The 15846-nt window shown below is 38.4% G+C and overlaps 1 protein-coding gene across 4 annotated transcripts in view; it reads left to right on the plus strand.

The window, feature by feature from the left end:
- ROR2 (receptor tyrosine kinase like orphan receptor 2) overlaps positions 1 to 15846 on the plus strand; it is a 152560-nt gene that overhangs the window by 67678 nt on the left and 69036 nt on the right. The window lies entirely within an intron of this gene.

A 15846-nucleotide genomic window follows, 5' to 3' on the forward strand; every position in this document is an offset into this window, starting at 1 on the left:
TTTTAATTTTGGTTGTTTTGAACCTATAACGTCAGAGTATTTAACTAATTTATCTGTTTTTCTCCTACATTGTGGTCCCATTCACCACCATTAATTTACAACTATGAGTTTAGTAAAGGTTGTTTCTATAGTGAACAATTTCAACATACACATAAATGTGGGGCCCTGCCTAGCAAGATTTTTTTATCACATCATTCATAATTTATCAGTGTTGTTTTCATTTACTACCTGCCTCCTGCCACCTTTATGCCTGTTAAAATGGGCTAATGTTTTTCAGGATTAATTTTCTCATATGTAAAAGGCATAATGTTGGAGGTGAGAAAGCAGGACATGGAAAATGCCGTCAATGTACATTACATAGATCTTTCATAATACTTTTGAATTTTTTCTCTTCTAACTTGTGTCATTTGTCTAGTTCAGCAAATGTATAACTATTGCAATAAAAAAGAAATTTCTCCCATTACAAGGATCTCTGAGGTACACTGTGACTTGGGAAATAGCAGTATTCTGATTTTTAAACATTTTAAACATATTTAACATTTTTAACTTCTGGTTTTTAAAAATATATTATAGCTCTTCAGGAACGAAAGAGATATTTCATTTGGGAGTCCACTTTCCTGAATAATTTTTGCTTCATTTAGGGACTGTACTTTAAGGAAGAGGAAGGTTTGTCAAATATCTGTGTCATCAGAAAACTGGATCAATGTTTGGAAATATGATCAACTTTTAAATTATTCATTAAGAAAAATACTCCCAAATGCAGATGAATAAAGTTTTAAAGTATTATTCTGTTCTCTTAAGTAACAATTGAATTTCACAATGGGCAGCTGTATTAGCATTACTTGATACTATCTTTAGGAAATTAAAATAATCAGCCAAGCCAACCTGATTAAAAACCCCAAGCAATGAATCAAAACAAACCAGCCAACAAACAAACAAAAAAAAATCCCTCTAAACAATAAAGAAATTTCCAAATTATTAAGTAAAATTAATTTATTTAGATATGGAAGTTTTGAGAATTGAAACACTAAGTTACTGTTGTAACTGTGTTGCACACATGAATACTTAAGAATTCATTGTTGAGAGAGAGAAATTCATACACATTTTTGGTGGCATTCTTGGAAAAAACCTCAGACTTCAAGTATGACTGAGGAAACTATGATTTCTTTTTTTTTTTAAAAAGGGGCTTTCAAGGACTGGATTCATTTAGTTTGGCAAAAGCTGCAAAATTAATCTGTATTTAAAAAAGCAAAGACTTAAGTGATCACAGCTTTTGGCTCTTACAGAAAAGGAAATGCCTTTAAAAATTCCATATTGCGCCAAAGTTCGTTCTCTGCCTCCCCCCTCTTTTTAGCCCCTGTTTAATGTTGTGTGGAACATCTGTTTGGGGAAGGTAAGGCTAGCAACAGATTTGTTAACCCTTCATGTCATAGATGTCCAGGTTTATTGTGAGTGAGTTATTTTCTTAGCAGACTACTGTGTTTTGGGTACTTTTTACTACATTTATTTTTTCTGCCTCTTTCTCACCACCTTGTTTGTTTGTTGTTCGTTTTTGTTTAACATAGAAAACAAAACAAATAAGAGCAGAAAAGCAAAGTTTTTCACTGCTTGTAAGAAAACGGAACAGACCATAAAGCTAGTGAGAAGTAGGTGCATTGATAGCTATCCTGGACCTTACTGTCCTCATTTGGATATAAAGGTCTAAAGAAACTTTTCTGCGTCTCTGAATGACATTTTTGTGAAGAGATGCCTCGTGCCTGCATTACAAGCATGCTCTGGATTTCAGTGAACGTGTAAGGGCAGAGACACTTTGCAGGGAACTGAAAACTGGGGCTGCTGCTTTGTTTTCAGATTCATTTTAGGAGCAGATCATATCTAGTGAATAAGCATGAGGCAGCTCTTGAGTCTTCTAGGTTGTTTCACAAATTAAAGGGGTGATCTGGATCTGCAGTCTCAATCTGTTTTTCTAAGCCAAGTGTCTCCACAGCCCTTGCACATTTTCAGTTACACAATTGTGTTAACCCTGCTTCTTTTGTAGAAGAGCAGGCTCCAGTATTTCTTGTTTCTGATGCCTGGGACTTGGCTACCTTTTGCTGGGTGCCCATACTGTGTCTTTTGCTTATCAGGAGATAAGCCTGAGCTGGCCAGGGCCTCCCCTGCCTCAGACACAGGGTTTTCTTTTTGATCCCTACAGATGTTAGCAACTGAATGCTGCTGTTCTCTCCACTCCAGGGACTGAGGTCCTCTCATCAAATATCCCCAGCTGAATTCAGGGGAGCAGAGGTGTCTCTGAGGTACCTGAGTCACCAAAGATGTCACTTTCCCAGAAGGCTTTTCTTAAAGCACCTTCTCTTCATTCACCCGAACAGCTGAAATCCTCACCTACTTGCTGCGTGGTGCTCCAAGTTTTGTTTGTTTCAGGTGATTCTGCTGACAGAGTTGTGGAACAGAATAGAAAGTCTTCAATATCAAGATGGATGTTTTGAATTTTCTTTAACTCAAGGTCACTTTTCCACCCAAGTTTATAGCTACTGTTGATTGACATTGAAGATTTAATTAAGTTAATCTTTCCGAGACGTAACTAATGACATAAGGAGAAAGAGATGGATAAATGGCATGAAAACTCTCTCTTTCCTCATATTAGTCTAGGGTCCTGCCTTTGGCTTGTGAAGAATATTTCTAATGTATATTTGGGATGGGCTTTCTTAAAATGTCTGCCTAGGAGCATAAGAGTTAGCAGGTTTGTTTCTTTCATTTTACAGAGAGAGTGTAGCACAAGATTCATAATGTTTTGTTTGGTCTTTAGAAAATACATGACAAAAAATATGCTTAAAATTCTTATTAAAATTACAAAGTAACAGAATCAATATTTAATAATGATGTTCCTGATTAGCCTGGTCAATACTTTTAAGAATCTATTTATCTAATAAATGATGAGCTCTTTTTAGAAAGATCTCTAGTAAATTTTCTAAAATTGTTGAGTATCACTAAAAACACATTTCAACCACCAAAACTCTGTTTCACTCTATTGAGATTTCTTGAGGTTGTAGAGTGTTAAGGATTCCAAAGCTTGTGACTACCATAGTGCTAAAGACAACATTCAAGAATTTTGAAGAAGCTTTGCTCAGAATTTAGAAACATAAATCAAAGGTATAAATGACAGCAAAACCAGGGGCACTGTTGAGTACAAAATCTCCAAGAAACTTGGTTTAGCATCAGCTTGAACCAATAAATCCGTATTACACAGCATCATTAGATCCTCCAACTTTTATTTCTGAATAAAGATGCAGATGCAGTGCTTAATTTTACAATTGGAAATAAAAACCCTGTGGTAAGATTGCCATATTCTCAATTCTCAGCAGCTGTGAAAATGGAGTTTAGTGGGGCTGACTTATTTTTAAAGTCCAGCCTTTAGCTTCTGCAGTGTTTACCAAGGATCAAGTTTTCATTTTTGTGTTTTAAAACATTCTTTTTAAATAGAGAAATAGAAAATATGTCTGCTTAACCAGATACTCTGAAATCTGTATTAAATAGAGCAAACCGAGTATGTTTAAAGTGAGTTCTAGTCAGGTCTTCTGGATTGCTATGGTATGTTCTGCTTGAATGACAGAAGATAGATACTGTGTGATCCAACACTTTTATGTTGTTGGATCCTGTATTTACCATTTTGTTACATAATGATGGTTCTTTGCCATTTCTTTTTTTCCCCAGAACTGCCCCTGCTTGGTTAGTGCAATTATAATTATATTGTTGCTACTGCATAATTACAGTGCTGCAGGGTTTGTGTGCTTAGAACCTACATGCTTGGCAAAACATTGAAAATTGAAGTGTGATGGTTCACTGACTGTTAGACCTGTGTGACATCATTGTGGACCCTGTCCACATGTTGAGTCACGGATAGTGGTCACTGCAAGAAAGTACCACATTTAAAAAAAATATACGAATAAAGACATTAGTTGGTAGAATGTGTCACAGACATTTCTATTTCAGCTCAAGTGTGGTGTGATTTTTTTTAATGTGAAGATGGTGGAAGAATGCATACTGCATTCAAATGCAGGCCATGTAACCACTGTAACCTGGCTTTAGAGGTATGTATCTGAGCTGCATAGGGTCTGCGATTAAGCAAATACTGCTATCACTTCTGATTTGTGTTTAACAAACATAGCTGTATTTCTGAACTGAGTGTGTAGGGTTTATTTCATTGTACCCAGCTGGTGATGACTTTAACCTTCTCATCCCAAACAGCTTTTGGCTGTTGCAGGATCCATGTTCCCAGATACTTCTGCTCCTTGTCTCATTTTTACAGTCCAACAGAAGACCATTTCTGTTGTTATTGTTCTATGCTGGATACTGGAGAAAAAAGATGTGTCTCTGAGTACCAGAAAAGAGGGCTGTTCTCCCTTGCATCTGGCTCCAACCAGTTGTAGCCATGTTCAGTTTTAGGTCAGATGCTGTGTCACCACTTTTCAGTGCTGTGGCTGCCACGGTTTTCCCAGGAGAGACTGGGCAAATCTCTTCCCTAGCAAGTAGGTGCCCAACTCAGTGCAATATGGTCCTGTCAGTCTCTGGAACCCCAAGGGGCAGCTAGCCACCTTGCATGATACTGATGGTGAATGGGAGAGTGAGGCTCCTATGTTGCCTAAAGTTATTACTGCATGAACTTTAGTAAGCCAGAGTTTCCTGACTTAGATGTTTCATCTGCTCAGCCATGAGTCTGAGGAATGCCAATGCATAGTTCTCTGTAAAGGAAGATAAAGGGAAAGATGATTATGAGTGGAAAGCAAGCTTGGGTGCAGGGGAAAAGGTGAACAGGTGGAGATCACAGAGAGCATCACTCAGTGTCGGAACCCAGGACTCTCCTCTGGGTGTCCTGGATGGCCAGAGCCGCTGGCAGGGGGCTCTGAGACCCTGGCATGCAGCCAAAGACACACGTGGGGTTTTGATCTTAGCCCGTGGAGCAAATTACTAACTCTGTATGAAGAATTACAAGCCACACACACAAGTTAGATAGCATAGTAGAGATAATCACGAAGTAAAGGGTAGGATTTTTGAGTGCTGTACAGGGGGGTTTTAAGCCTTGTACGCAGGGGTCCAAGTTTTGTACATGGGGGTCAGGAGATCTAAGATGGAGGGACTTGGGTGTGCCCTGTCCTCTTTCTTTCTCCTTCCTAGCCTCCATGTCTTTGGTGGTGTTGGCACTCACAGATTGGTTTAGAGTAGAAAGTCACCATTCAATATAGATAGTAGGTATTGGAGAAAAAGCATAAACATGTAGTACGTAATATATGATATAAAAGATGGCACCAGCCCCCTGAGAGGGCAGAGTGCCTTTGTCTGAGCTGCTGAACGGGCCACAGCAGTTCAGGGAGAAGAATCTTGTAGATAACCAACAATAAACAACCTTGAGAACAGACAACAGAAGACTACTGAGTCTTTCTTCGAAGGCACGGGTTGGAGGAGAGACTTTTCCATCTTTCGGGGTCATCCCAATCCGGGGGTGAAACCCCACAACTCAGGGCTTTGCTGCGTTCTTCTGTTCTTGCATCCTCTGCCCCACAACACCAGTTCTAATGCTGTGCCATCTCCTGCCCCAGTGGAGGTTAATGTCTGGTATTGAGCAATGGGTGCAAAATGCCTATTGCTGGGAGCAGCCAGACTCCTTTGAGATCAGCTCAATTCATTAGAGCATGGTGCTAACAATGCCAAGGTCACAGACTCAATCTGTGTATGAGTCATGGACTTAAGAGCTGGACTCAATGATCCTTGTGGGTCCCTTCCAAATACCACTATTCTGTGGTTATTGTTTTTCTGTGATTTTAGTAAGTACTTGGGTCTCATGGTGGTGCATAGAGGAAAAGCTTAGAAAGCCAAAAAAAGAAGAACTTTTACTGCTGTCATACTGCATTTATCTTTGGTACAGTTTCTTATGTCCTCAGTTTCCTCTTTTGCTGATCCTGTGAGCAAATAGCTGGAAGACACAGGGGTGGCTACCCACTGGCCGCCAGAATATCTATAGGGCCATTGGTACCTGAGGAGGTTGGGGCTACAAATGTCTTTATAGCAGTACACCCTTATCCATTTTGCAACATTTTTCCTACCTAATATGGTATCAGAGCGCAGGCAACTGAAGCTAATTATATCAGCATAGCCAAACAGGATCAGCTTCATACCTTTCAGGTAGCTCATTCTGGTTTGTGAGCAAATTAGGCTTTATAGGTTATTTGCTTCTCCCTCCTAACTTAGAATGATTAAATTTTATTCATATATGATGTTAATAAGCAATTATATATGATACATACCTATATTTATGGCTCAACAGCATATCTAGAGAGTATATTTGCAGTAAAAGCTTCGGTGTTTTTATTCTGCCTTACCCGGTGGCTGTCTGTATGGACTTTCTTCATTTGAATAGAAATAACTTTATCTTTAGAAGATACTGAAAATTTTCAGTGGAACCGGTGGAACTGTATATAAACTGTGTGATTGATATCACATGCCATCACAGATCAAAACTGTGCAGAAAACTTCTTGTTAAATAAGTGCCAATAAACAGTACAACAGAATAATATGTTCAAATTTTATACCAATAAGTATTAACACAGAAGTGAATTTTGGCAGGGGAAAGCTTGATTGAACTGGCAAAGTAGCTGGGAAAAAGCTAGTACCTTTATCTTCATACTGAGGTTTTGGTCAAGAACACCTACATTGTATCACAACATGCTATTTCCATTCTTAAGCAACTTACATTTTGCTTAAGTGATGTAACATTCTGGTTAAAATATAGACCTTCAGACTGGGATCAGGTGTGCATCAAATTAACTGAACCAGTGATACAGGTTTTTTGGTAATTACAAAGGTGGCTAAGCTAGTTCTGCTTCTGCTGATAAACACAGCCATAACATTTTGTAAGATGCTTGTACAAAAAAAGGAAAACAAAAAGGAAAGCATTTGTTTCTGCCATTATTTTACATTAAATGGTTCTCCTAACATGTTTTCTAACATTGATTGATATCAAACTCTTTGAATCCAAGTGCCAGCTAGGCACCTAGCCCATAACATCAATTTGAAGTGTTCTGACTTCACCTGGACGACTTGATTACTGCAGAAAACATCTCCTTGTAGCCTAAATCAACCCTTTCAACTCCCTCCTCATTTCTCTTAGGGAAAGAGAAGATGAATTCCTAACAGTAAATGACTTAATTGAAAGCAACTTGATGAAGTCTTTTCACTATACAATCTGTGTATTTATGGAGGTGTTGTTTTATATCAAAGCAGTTGTTATGCTCCTACCCCAGTAAAATCTTGATATTTTATGAAAATCCTTTTGCCAGGATTTTCTTCTCCTGAGAAGCTGAAGGACCTCAGGAACAAAATATAAACAATAACTATCTGCTGCTGTGGAATGCAACAGGTGCTTCCTTGATTGGTCCGTGTTAGGTGTTTCTACTTAATAACCAGTCAAGGATGCAGCGGGGTCAGACTCTCTGGGAGTCACAAGACTTTGTTATTCATTCCATTCTATTCCTGTCTCGCCTTCTGATGGTTCCTTTCTCTCTGTTCTTTTAGTATAGTTTTAGTTTAATATTTTTAATGTAATACATATCATGATATAATAAACCAGCCTTCTGAAACATGGAGTCAAGACTTCATGTCTCTCATCCTTGTCCTAGCTGCCCTGAAGGCCACACCCCTTCAAAGCAAGTGAATTCTGTGGCCTCAGATGGAGTAGGTAGACTGGTGCCTCTCTTGTCACTTTTACTGATGTATTTCAGTTTTGGGGAAACTCCCTCTATTGTCCTGCCTGTACACCATGCCTTGCTGTTGAAAGATGAAGTGAAAATACTTCGCCTATACCATGAGAATGGCAACAATTTTGTCTTAAACTAGAAATGAGCTCTTTTTATTTTATTTCAAGTTGAGATAATGGAGAGGGTGGTGCCGACTTGCAGATTGTACTGTCAGCTCCATACTGCCACATTTTATTAACAGAAGAAAATGAAATCTTGTGCCCTTCAATTTCCAAGCAGTGTAACACATTCCCTTTTCCTCCAGGTTCTAGGTAATGAAAAACAGGGTGAAAAAATTTAATATAAGTGATTCTGATTATAATTGAAATTGGAAGATTGGAAAACTGTTACTTTCAATATTCTTTTGCTTTGGTTTATTTTTGATAGGGTAATATTTGTTGTCTTTGGTAATTAAAACAGTTTAAAGGTTTATGAGTATGTTACTAGTACCCCTTTTTTCTGATGGGGCAAGGCACTTCATCAGTAGTGTGGTTTAATATACATTTATTATGTTTTCTCATTTCCCAAGATTTAAACAATGATAGCATAAGCATTTATTATCCATGGTTGTGCTATTTGTGTATAAAACGAGGGTTGAAAAAAAAACCACAGTAAAATAAAATCTCTTAAACATTCATATGGAAGAGAAAATTGCTTTCCTAAAATATGTTTTTAATTTGAAACATATTGACTTAGTAAATACTATTTTATCTGTAGTAGTGAATTGAACTGATTGTTTCTTGTTACCATGGACTTTGAGATTTATCTGGATCTCAGCCGCTCACCTCATTTTTATTCATAGATTGTAAGAGAAAAATAAGGTTTCCTGGCTTTTAAAATCCCAGTTGGTTTTTCAGCTTTGAATGAAGTAGTTGAAATTTGGAATGAAGCAAGAACGCACAATGCACCTGTGGAATAGTCTGCTTCTGTCAAAACCTGTTTTAGCATTTCAGCTTATTCTAGCTCCAGTTCCTTTGTCTTTGGCTTCTGTTTCTTCAGAGATCTGGTTTGGTTTTTTTTAACTATTAAATACTACTGAATACTTTTGTAGCTTAAATTAACTATTTTTACTAGGTTACTGCTTTGCACAGAAAAAAATACTTTAATATTTAAATAGAAATAGGGTGTTTGAAAACAAAATGTTTTTAAATTGAGATCTGTAAAGCAGCTGCTTACAAAAAAAATAATCTACCCTGCCTGCCCAGACCATTCAGAGATCTGATAAAGTGTCATTTTGTAGGAAATAAATTTAATAGAAAGGAATGATAGATTTTTTCTGCTTCAGTAAACATAGTTCTGCTCGTGACTTTGAAAGCAGACAGATGCAGGGCAGAATGTAGTTTATTCTGTCAAAGTGCTATTTATACAAGAGAATTGTTTTGTATGAAAGAGAAATTGATGTTCTAGTTGAGATTATTTTGTGCGTGACTCCTGCCATGGCAAACTTTCACTTAAAAGCCCAGAGCCCTAAATACACCATGTTTTTGCTCCAGATACATGTTTAAAATAGACATGTTTCATCAAAGAGTATGTGATCTTGGCCTTGTGCACAAATAAACAAGTTTGGCCATATACTGCAGGTGGTACTGTTTCCCTGCCAAACATTTAGGGAGCTTACCATTGCAAGGCAGGTCTTATTCCAAATACCATGCAGAACTCTTACCTCTTACGAGTGAGACACTGGTTTTAGTGTTAGGCATCTTTACGGCCTGTTAGAACAGGATGACAGGCATCATTTTCTTCTGCAAAATAATTACAGCTTCATATAATCTTTCTTCCTTCCTTCACAGTGTATTTATGAAAGTATTTTTCTTCTTTGATCCAGGGTATAGAAAACTCTTTCAAGATCTACATTGCTAGGTAGGGTCTTTGTATGTTTATGACTTCTATCACATAATTTTTCTTTTAAACTCTGTGCTTACATAGAGGCAAGCTGGAAAATTGAGTGTTTCTAGAAGGCTGTCTAACAATTAAGGCAATGTCATATTTTCCAGCAAGAATATCAGATCTATGTCATGTGTGATTTAACCAGCGGTTTCTGCGTGAAGAACAGTGTTCACTTTGTTTATTGGAAGATTACTGAGAATCCTATAATTTATCACTAGTCCATCAGAAGCAAGCTTTGGCTGATGTAGTGCCTCATTTGGAATTGAAATGTACATATTTTTTCTTAAATTATGATTGTTCTGTTTCAAGTCCTACATTCTAGCTTTGTGTAGAACGCAACTAGCTTTAGTATATGTTTTTGTAAAATGACAAACTGCATTAATGAAAGAAGATGCTTTGAGGCGTGCTGCGATGGGTTTAAAATATACTGTTTACTTATTATAAAATTGTCTTTCAAAAGAAAAATAACTGGAGTGCAAGGTTTTTGTAATGGATGATGAAGTTTTGTAGTCCTTTTTTACACATAAACTAGCGTGTGTAGCTTTGGAGATCTGGGCTGGTTGATTTAAAAAGACTAAATACCTGTTTCTCACATCAGTCACAACTCTTTCCTCTATGTTAAGCGGTGAGTATAGGCTGCTAAGGACTGAAGCCATTTAAAGTTTCTGCTTCCTTAAAATCCTTTTGTCTTCCTTGCTCTCTGCTTACATTGTGGTTGCATGGTATAAGCAAGACAATTAACAACTGTGTCTACCTGGCTGTTTTATCCAAAACAATGTTTTCAGTCTTTGTAACAGCATAAGCTCCATTATTCTGATTCTGAACCAACTGGCTTGTGTAGGCCTCATGAACTTCTAGATTACAGCTAAAACCCTGCTCAAAACTGAGGCAGATATATAAACAAGCATTTTGACTAGAGTGTCATTTCTTCTATGTGCAGATTGCATTTCCTTATGACAAAGGCTGAGAGATCAGATAAAAACCATATGCGGTTTTCCCATTCCCTGATTCTGGTTCTATTGCTGCCAGACTGTTCTCAGAAAGAGTGGCTGGAAAAGCTTTGGGTTGGCTTATGTTTCCTCATATGTGCTACCAGGAGGTTGAATGACTTTATAGAATTAGCAAGCTGTTCTTTCAGAAACTGGAGTTAATGACATGACTCAGTCTGGCACTTAATGGCACTTTACAGCTGCAACAAATGAGTTTCAGTTAGTAGCTTTTCACAGACATTAAGAAATTGAAAAGCTCCAGGAAGAGGATTAGCCATTCAACCTTTAATTGTTTTTGTAGTTAAAAAGTATTTTACCTGAATATCTCTCATTCTCTTCTATAAATTAGACTATTAGTGTATTCTTCTAGAAAGCATCTCAATGTTAGTGTTGATGCCAATTCAATCTTTTCAGCCTGTGCTTAAAAATAAAACAATGTACACTTCAAATTATGAATATCTTTGTGCAAAGAAGTTGTGCACTTGATGTTCTATGTCTTATCCATATCATATAATCTGTGACTCCAGATTATATTTCAAAAGCCACAGTTAATTTTTCCCCTAAAACCTTGGTTTTCATATATATATTTTTTAAATAGTTTCCAAGACATGTGTTGCTTTTAGCCTTCATGTCTCTGGTATGTGAGAAATGGAGGTTCAGGTGGTATGGTTAAAGGAGCTTATGTCATGCTAGGCATGTAAATAGGTGTTCTGCTTAGAAGACTGTTTGTCAGCTGACTTCCTGTTTTTCCCTGATGGAACTTTTTTCCCTCTTCCCATATATCACTACGTTTGACCTGTTCTTCTTGAGTCCTGCATTCCCTCCATCCTGCCTGTCTTTTAATTCATCTCCATATGGACTTCCTCCCCTTTGCTCTGTTTGGTTTGCCAGAGTGAAATTGCAGTACATGCTGCTGGACAAGGAGTGTGGCTGCTCAGCCAGATGTGGACTGTACAGCTGGCATATATGTTCTTCCTCAGCAACCAAGCTCCACTATCCCATCAGATCTACCTGCTTTGTGATCCTTTGGCTAAATACCACATTCTTCCTCTCAGTAGGGAAAGGCAGAGTTTTAGCTTTCTCCACACATGTTGTAGGTTTGATAAGTGTCTGTTGACTTCGTGAAGAAGCAAGTGAATAAACAAGACACCTTTAAATACTACAGATGATTTCTGGTATAGTTTGCGTCTGGTTTTACTGTCTTTGCCAGTATTAAATGTTTTGACAGGGAAGCTGAGGCAACATGCATCTGCCATCCCACCAAACTCAAAACCCAAACGGCTCTGAAAAATATACTGTGCTTTGTGCCTTTATGAGCCATTGTTCCAAGGAGAGCAAATTGGAAAAGAGTATGTTGCAGTGATCAGAGCTATTGACAGTGTCAGCCTCTGCAGCAGAAATGCATGCGGTGCTACCCAGGGGTGCCACCATCAACTCCCAATGCAAAACTTCACTTTTTGTTGAAAAGTTGTACTTTCTTCTTTCTGGCCCAAAGATCAGCTAAGCTACACATGCCATCTCTGCCTTGGTTTGGTTACACAGGTCCCTGTCCCCATCTCCCCTCCTCCCCCCTTCTCCACACCTACTTTCCTATGCTTCCGCAGAAACAGACATATTGTCCCAGGGGCAGGTTCTGTGTTTGTGTGAGTTAAGAGTGCAAGTCTGATGTCTTGGCTCATTAAAGGAAATGGAAATCCCATCTCACTGAGGTCATAAACACTCACCTTTGTGTGAAGTACATGGTCACTACAAGTGTTTTATCATGAAACCCTTAACTTCTTGTTAAATGCATGTAAGGTCTGAAATGTGGAATCCAGAATGCTGTGTTATTAATTTTTGAGCTAGTTTTCATAAAATTACTCAAATTTCTACATTGTTGAATATCTCTTAAAAGGTGCATGCTTAAAAGATGCTGGAGGAATGGGACTGCAGAGAAAAAAACTCAGAGTTAATATTTACTGTGTGCATATTTATGCACATGCAGGTTATTTCTACCTATGTTAATGCTCCCTTTGCAAAGTAATACTAATACTGTCTTTCATTCACACATTTTTCAGGTTTCCAGTTGCCTACAAATAATGATCAATTCTCTCGATGCTGTCAATTTCGAAAGGAAACATGCATCGAAAAAGTCGGAGATGGAGATAGGAGATGTAAGAGTTTCTACTTCTGTGGACTCTTGAATCATCAAGATCAAAAGGCTCCCTATTTGAAAAAGTTCACCCATTTCTATTTTTGAAGGTCTGCAGAGCTCCAGTCTCGGTTTTAAGTTCAGTTAGGAGATTGTTTAGTGTGTAGGTAATAACTCTTCCATAACACATCTCCAGAGCTGTTTATACATGAGCAAAGTTACACATTTCTAAAAATGAAAGGAGACTTGAAAATGTAGCAGTGTCTGTTTATAGATTTAAAAATGTTAAATCCTAGCAGTCAAAAAACATGACTAGTAGATGTGAGAAGTACATTCTTTCCTTGCAAAAACTATTGCAAAAGATTTTATGGAAAAATAATGTTACTCTTACGATTGCACAATTTTAGTTCTACTTTCTTTGTCGAGGAATCTTGATTTCCTTCAGACACATAAAATGCACAGCCCATCTCTGCACAAATGCACAATTCCTAAAACAACCCAGTTACTGTTTAAACAGCTAGTATAAATAATGAACCACTCCATTACCAAGAATATAAATAAATGTAGACAAGTAAGGGTTCTCTAGAGCTGAAAGTTTAGGTTATGCAAAAACTTCGACAGCTGTAATTTGTAGGTCCTTGTAGACTGAAGGGTGTGAGTGATGTAAACTCTAGAAAGCTGACATTTAATGTATGTCTATTTTGTCATTTTGCCAAAAGGCAGGACTTGACTGTTATGTTTCTTTTGCTGTGTACAAATTTTGAATAAGGCAACATCTGGCAGAATAAGTTCCACAAAATGCTTTAAGCTTTGCAGTAGTGTAAACACAGCCCAGTGTTCTACTGCATGATGAGTAACAAGTCAACATTGTAGAGAAGTCTGGTCATAAACATCTTTTTCCTGGATAAAATAGGAAGGGAAAAAATATTATTTGAAATTTACTTATTGACATGTTAATATTTAAAATTAGTTCTAAAAACTAATTGAGTCAGACCTGTGCATCTAATTAGATCATAATATAACAGGTTTGTTGTTTTTTATGCTTTGAAAATTGAGGCTTTGGATCTGAGTCTTTAAGACCCCATATCTAAGGATATAAAAGGAGGCAGGCCAGTTCTTTCTTCTACCCTAAAATAATCACATACATACCCTTTTGCCCAAGGGAAGCACAGTGGAAAATGGCTTAACCACACCTTAGAATTTTGTAGATTATAGTGAGAATAAAATTTTCTATTTTAGTAAATACAAATATTTTTCTCTATGGTTAATGCAACTCCTTTGGCTGAAAGTGATGAAGTGAAAATGTGAGGAAAATCAGGAACTTTCCTTGGTGGGGAGGAAAAGTGGGAAAGATGGACAGAAAGGGAGAGAGGGCTGACTGACCATGAGCCTGCCAAGGTGAAATGTATCCTTACCCCTGGGAATTTTGTAAATACACAAAGAATGGTCCATTTTTTATGGCTCTTATCCAGATTATTTACAGAAAAACAGATGTCTATAGAAAGAATTATAGAATCATTAAACTTGGAAAATACCTTCAAAATTGAGTCTAACCCATGACAGAACACCACCTTGTCAAGTACACTGAGTGCCATGTCCAGTCATTTCTTGAACACCTCCAGAGATACAGACTCAACCACCTCCCTAAACAACACATTCCAATAGTTTGACAATCCCCAGAAAATGAAGAATTTCTTCTGGATGTCCAACCTCAGGCTCCTCTTGTGCAGCTTGAAGCTATGTTGTCTTGTTCTGTTGTACCTTGCCTTGGTACAGAGAAGAGGCTGACCCTCACCTGGCTACAGCCTGTACTGTTCGTTAATCTGTTGTTGGCCATACAAGCAATCATAAACTACCAAGGTGCTGTGCTGTGTTACTGAGTGAAGGTACAGAATTAAAGCAGCCTGGTCACAAAACTGATCTTCTCTTACAGTGGGAGGGACTTTTGGTCCCCCAGTACGTGTCCTGTGTACTGTGGTCTCAAGAGTTGTGGAAGAAAGCTTGCCAGTGAACACTGAAGCTATTAAGTTACTTAGCCTTCTCTTCTTCCATTGTTACCACTTTGTCAGCCTTGCTTACCAGGGTTGTGGAGGGGCAGAGGGAATATGTTTTCTCTGACCTTCCTTTTCTGGCTCACAGGCTTGTAGAGACCTCTCTTTTTATTCTTTGTATACCTTGCCAAGTTCAGCTTCAGCTTTGCCTTGGTCATCCTGACTCCGTCTTTATATGCAACTGGACCGTGTCCCTGTGCTCTTCCCCAGATACCTGCTATGCTTCCATTGCCTGTGCATTCGCTTCCTGCCCTTTTCCTACTCAGCCATACTGGTCTCTTGCCTTCCTGACTTGATTCCCTACATCTGGGCATTGAGAGATCTTGCACTCTGTGGAAGATATTCTTATAGATTGTCAGCTCTGTTCTGCTTCCGTGCTCCTAACAGCAATTCTCCAGGGATCCTATTGACTATCTCCTTGAAAAGATGGAAGCTGCTTTCTTAAAGTTCAGGGTCCTATCTTTATTTTTTGTCTGATCTTTGCCGTATCTCCTGGGTCTGCAAACTCCACTTGTGCATGATCACTGCAGTGCAGGCTGCCTTCAGTCTTGATGTCCCCAGTTAGCTTGCTCATGTCGGTGGCTAGTGGCTCCAGTATCTCATCCCCTGTGGTAGGGCTTTCTATTACCTGGCTCCATAAATTATCCAGGAGGCTTCTGAATTGCCTAAAGCTTGCTTTGCTACTTCCCAATGAATGTCAGGGTGGTTGAAGTCTCCTTGCAGGACAAGAGTTTTGAGCATAATGCTTCCCATAACATGAACAGAAGAAGGCTTCATCCACAAAATGGATCAGACAGCCTGTAGCAGACACTATCCACAAGTTTCCTTTTGTTGCCTCAGACTCTGATGCTTACGTTCAGGCTTCCAGCCTTCCAGGCTTCCATGGCTGTTCTTCTGAGATGTCTCTTCACACTCAATCCACCTCCTGAAGTTGAGAGGAAGCTCTCCAGCCCTCCTTCCTCTCCTATCCCTTCTGAACAGCCTGTAGCCATTGATAGCTG

The sequence above is a fragment of the Motacilla alba genome, chromosome Z, assembly GCF_015832195.1.
Source record: "Motacilla alba alba isolate MOTALB_02 chromosome Z, Motacilla_alba_V1.0_pri, whole genome shotgun sequence".
Classification (NCBI taxonomy): Eukaryota; Metazoa; Chordata; class Aves; order Passeriformes; family Motacillidae; genus Motacilla; species Motacilla alba.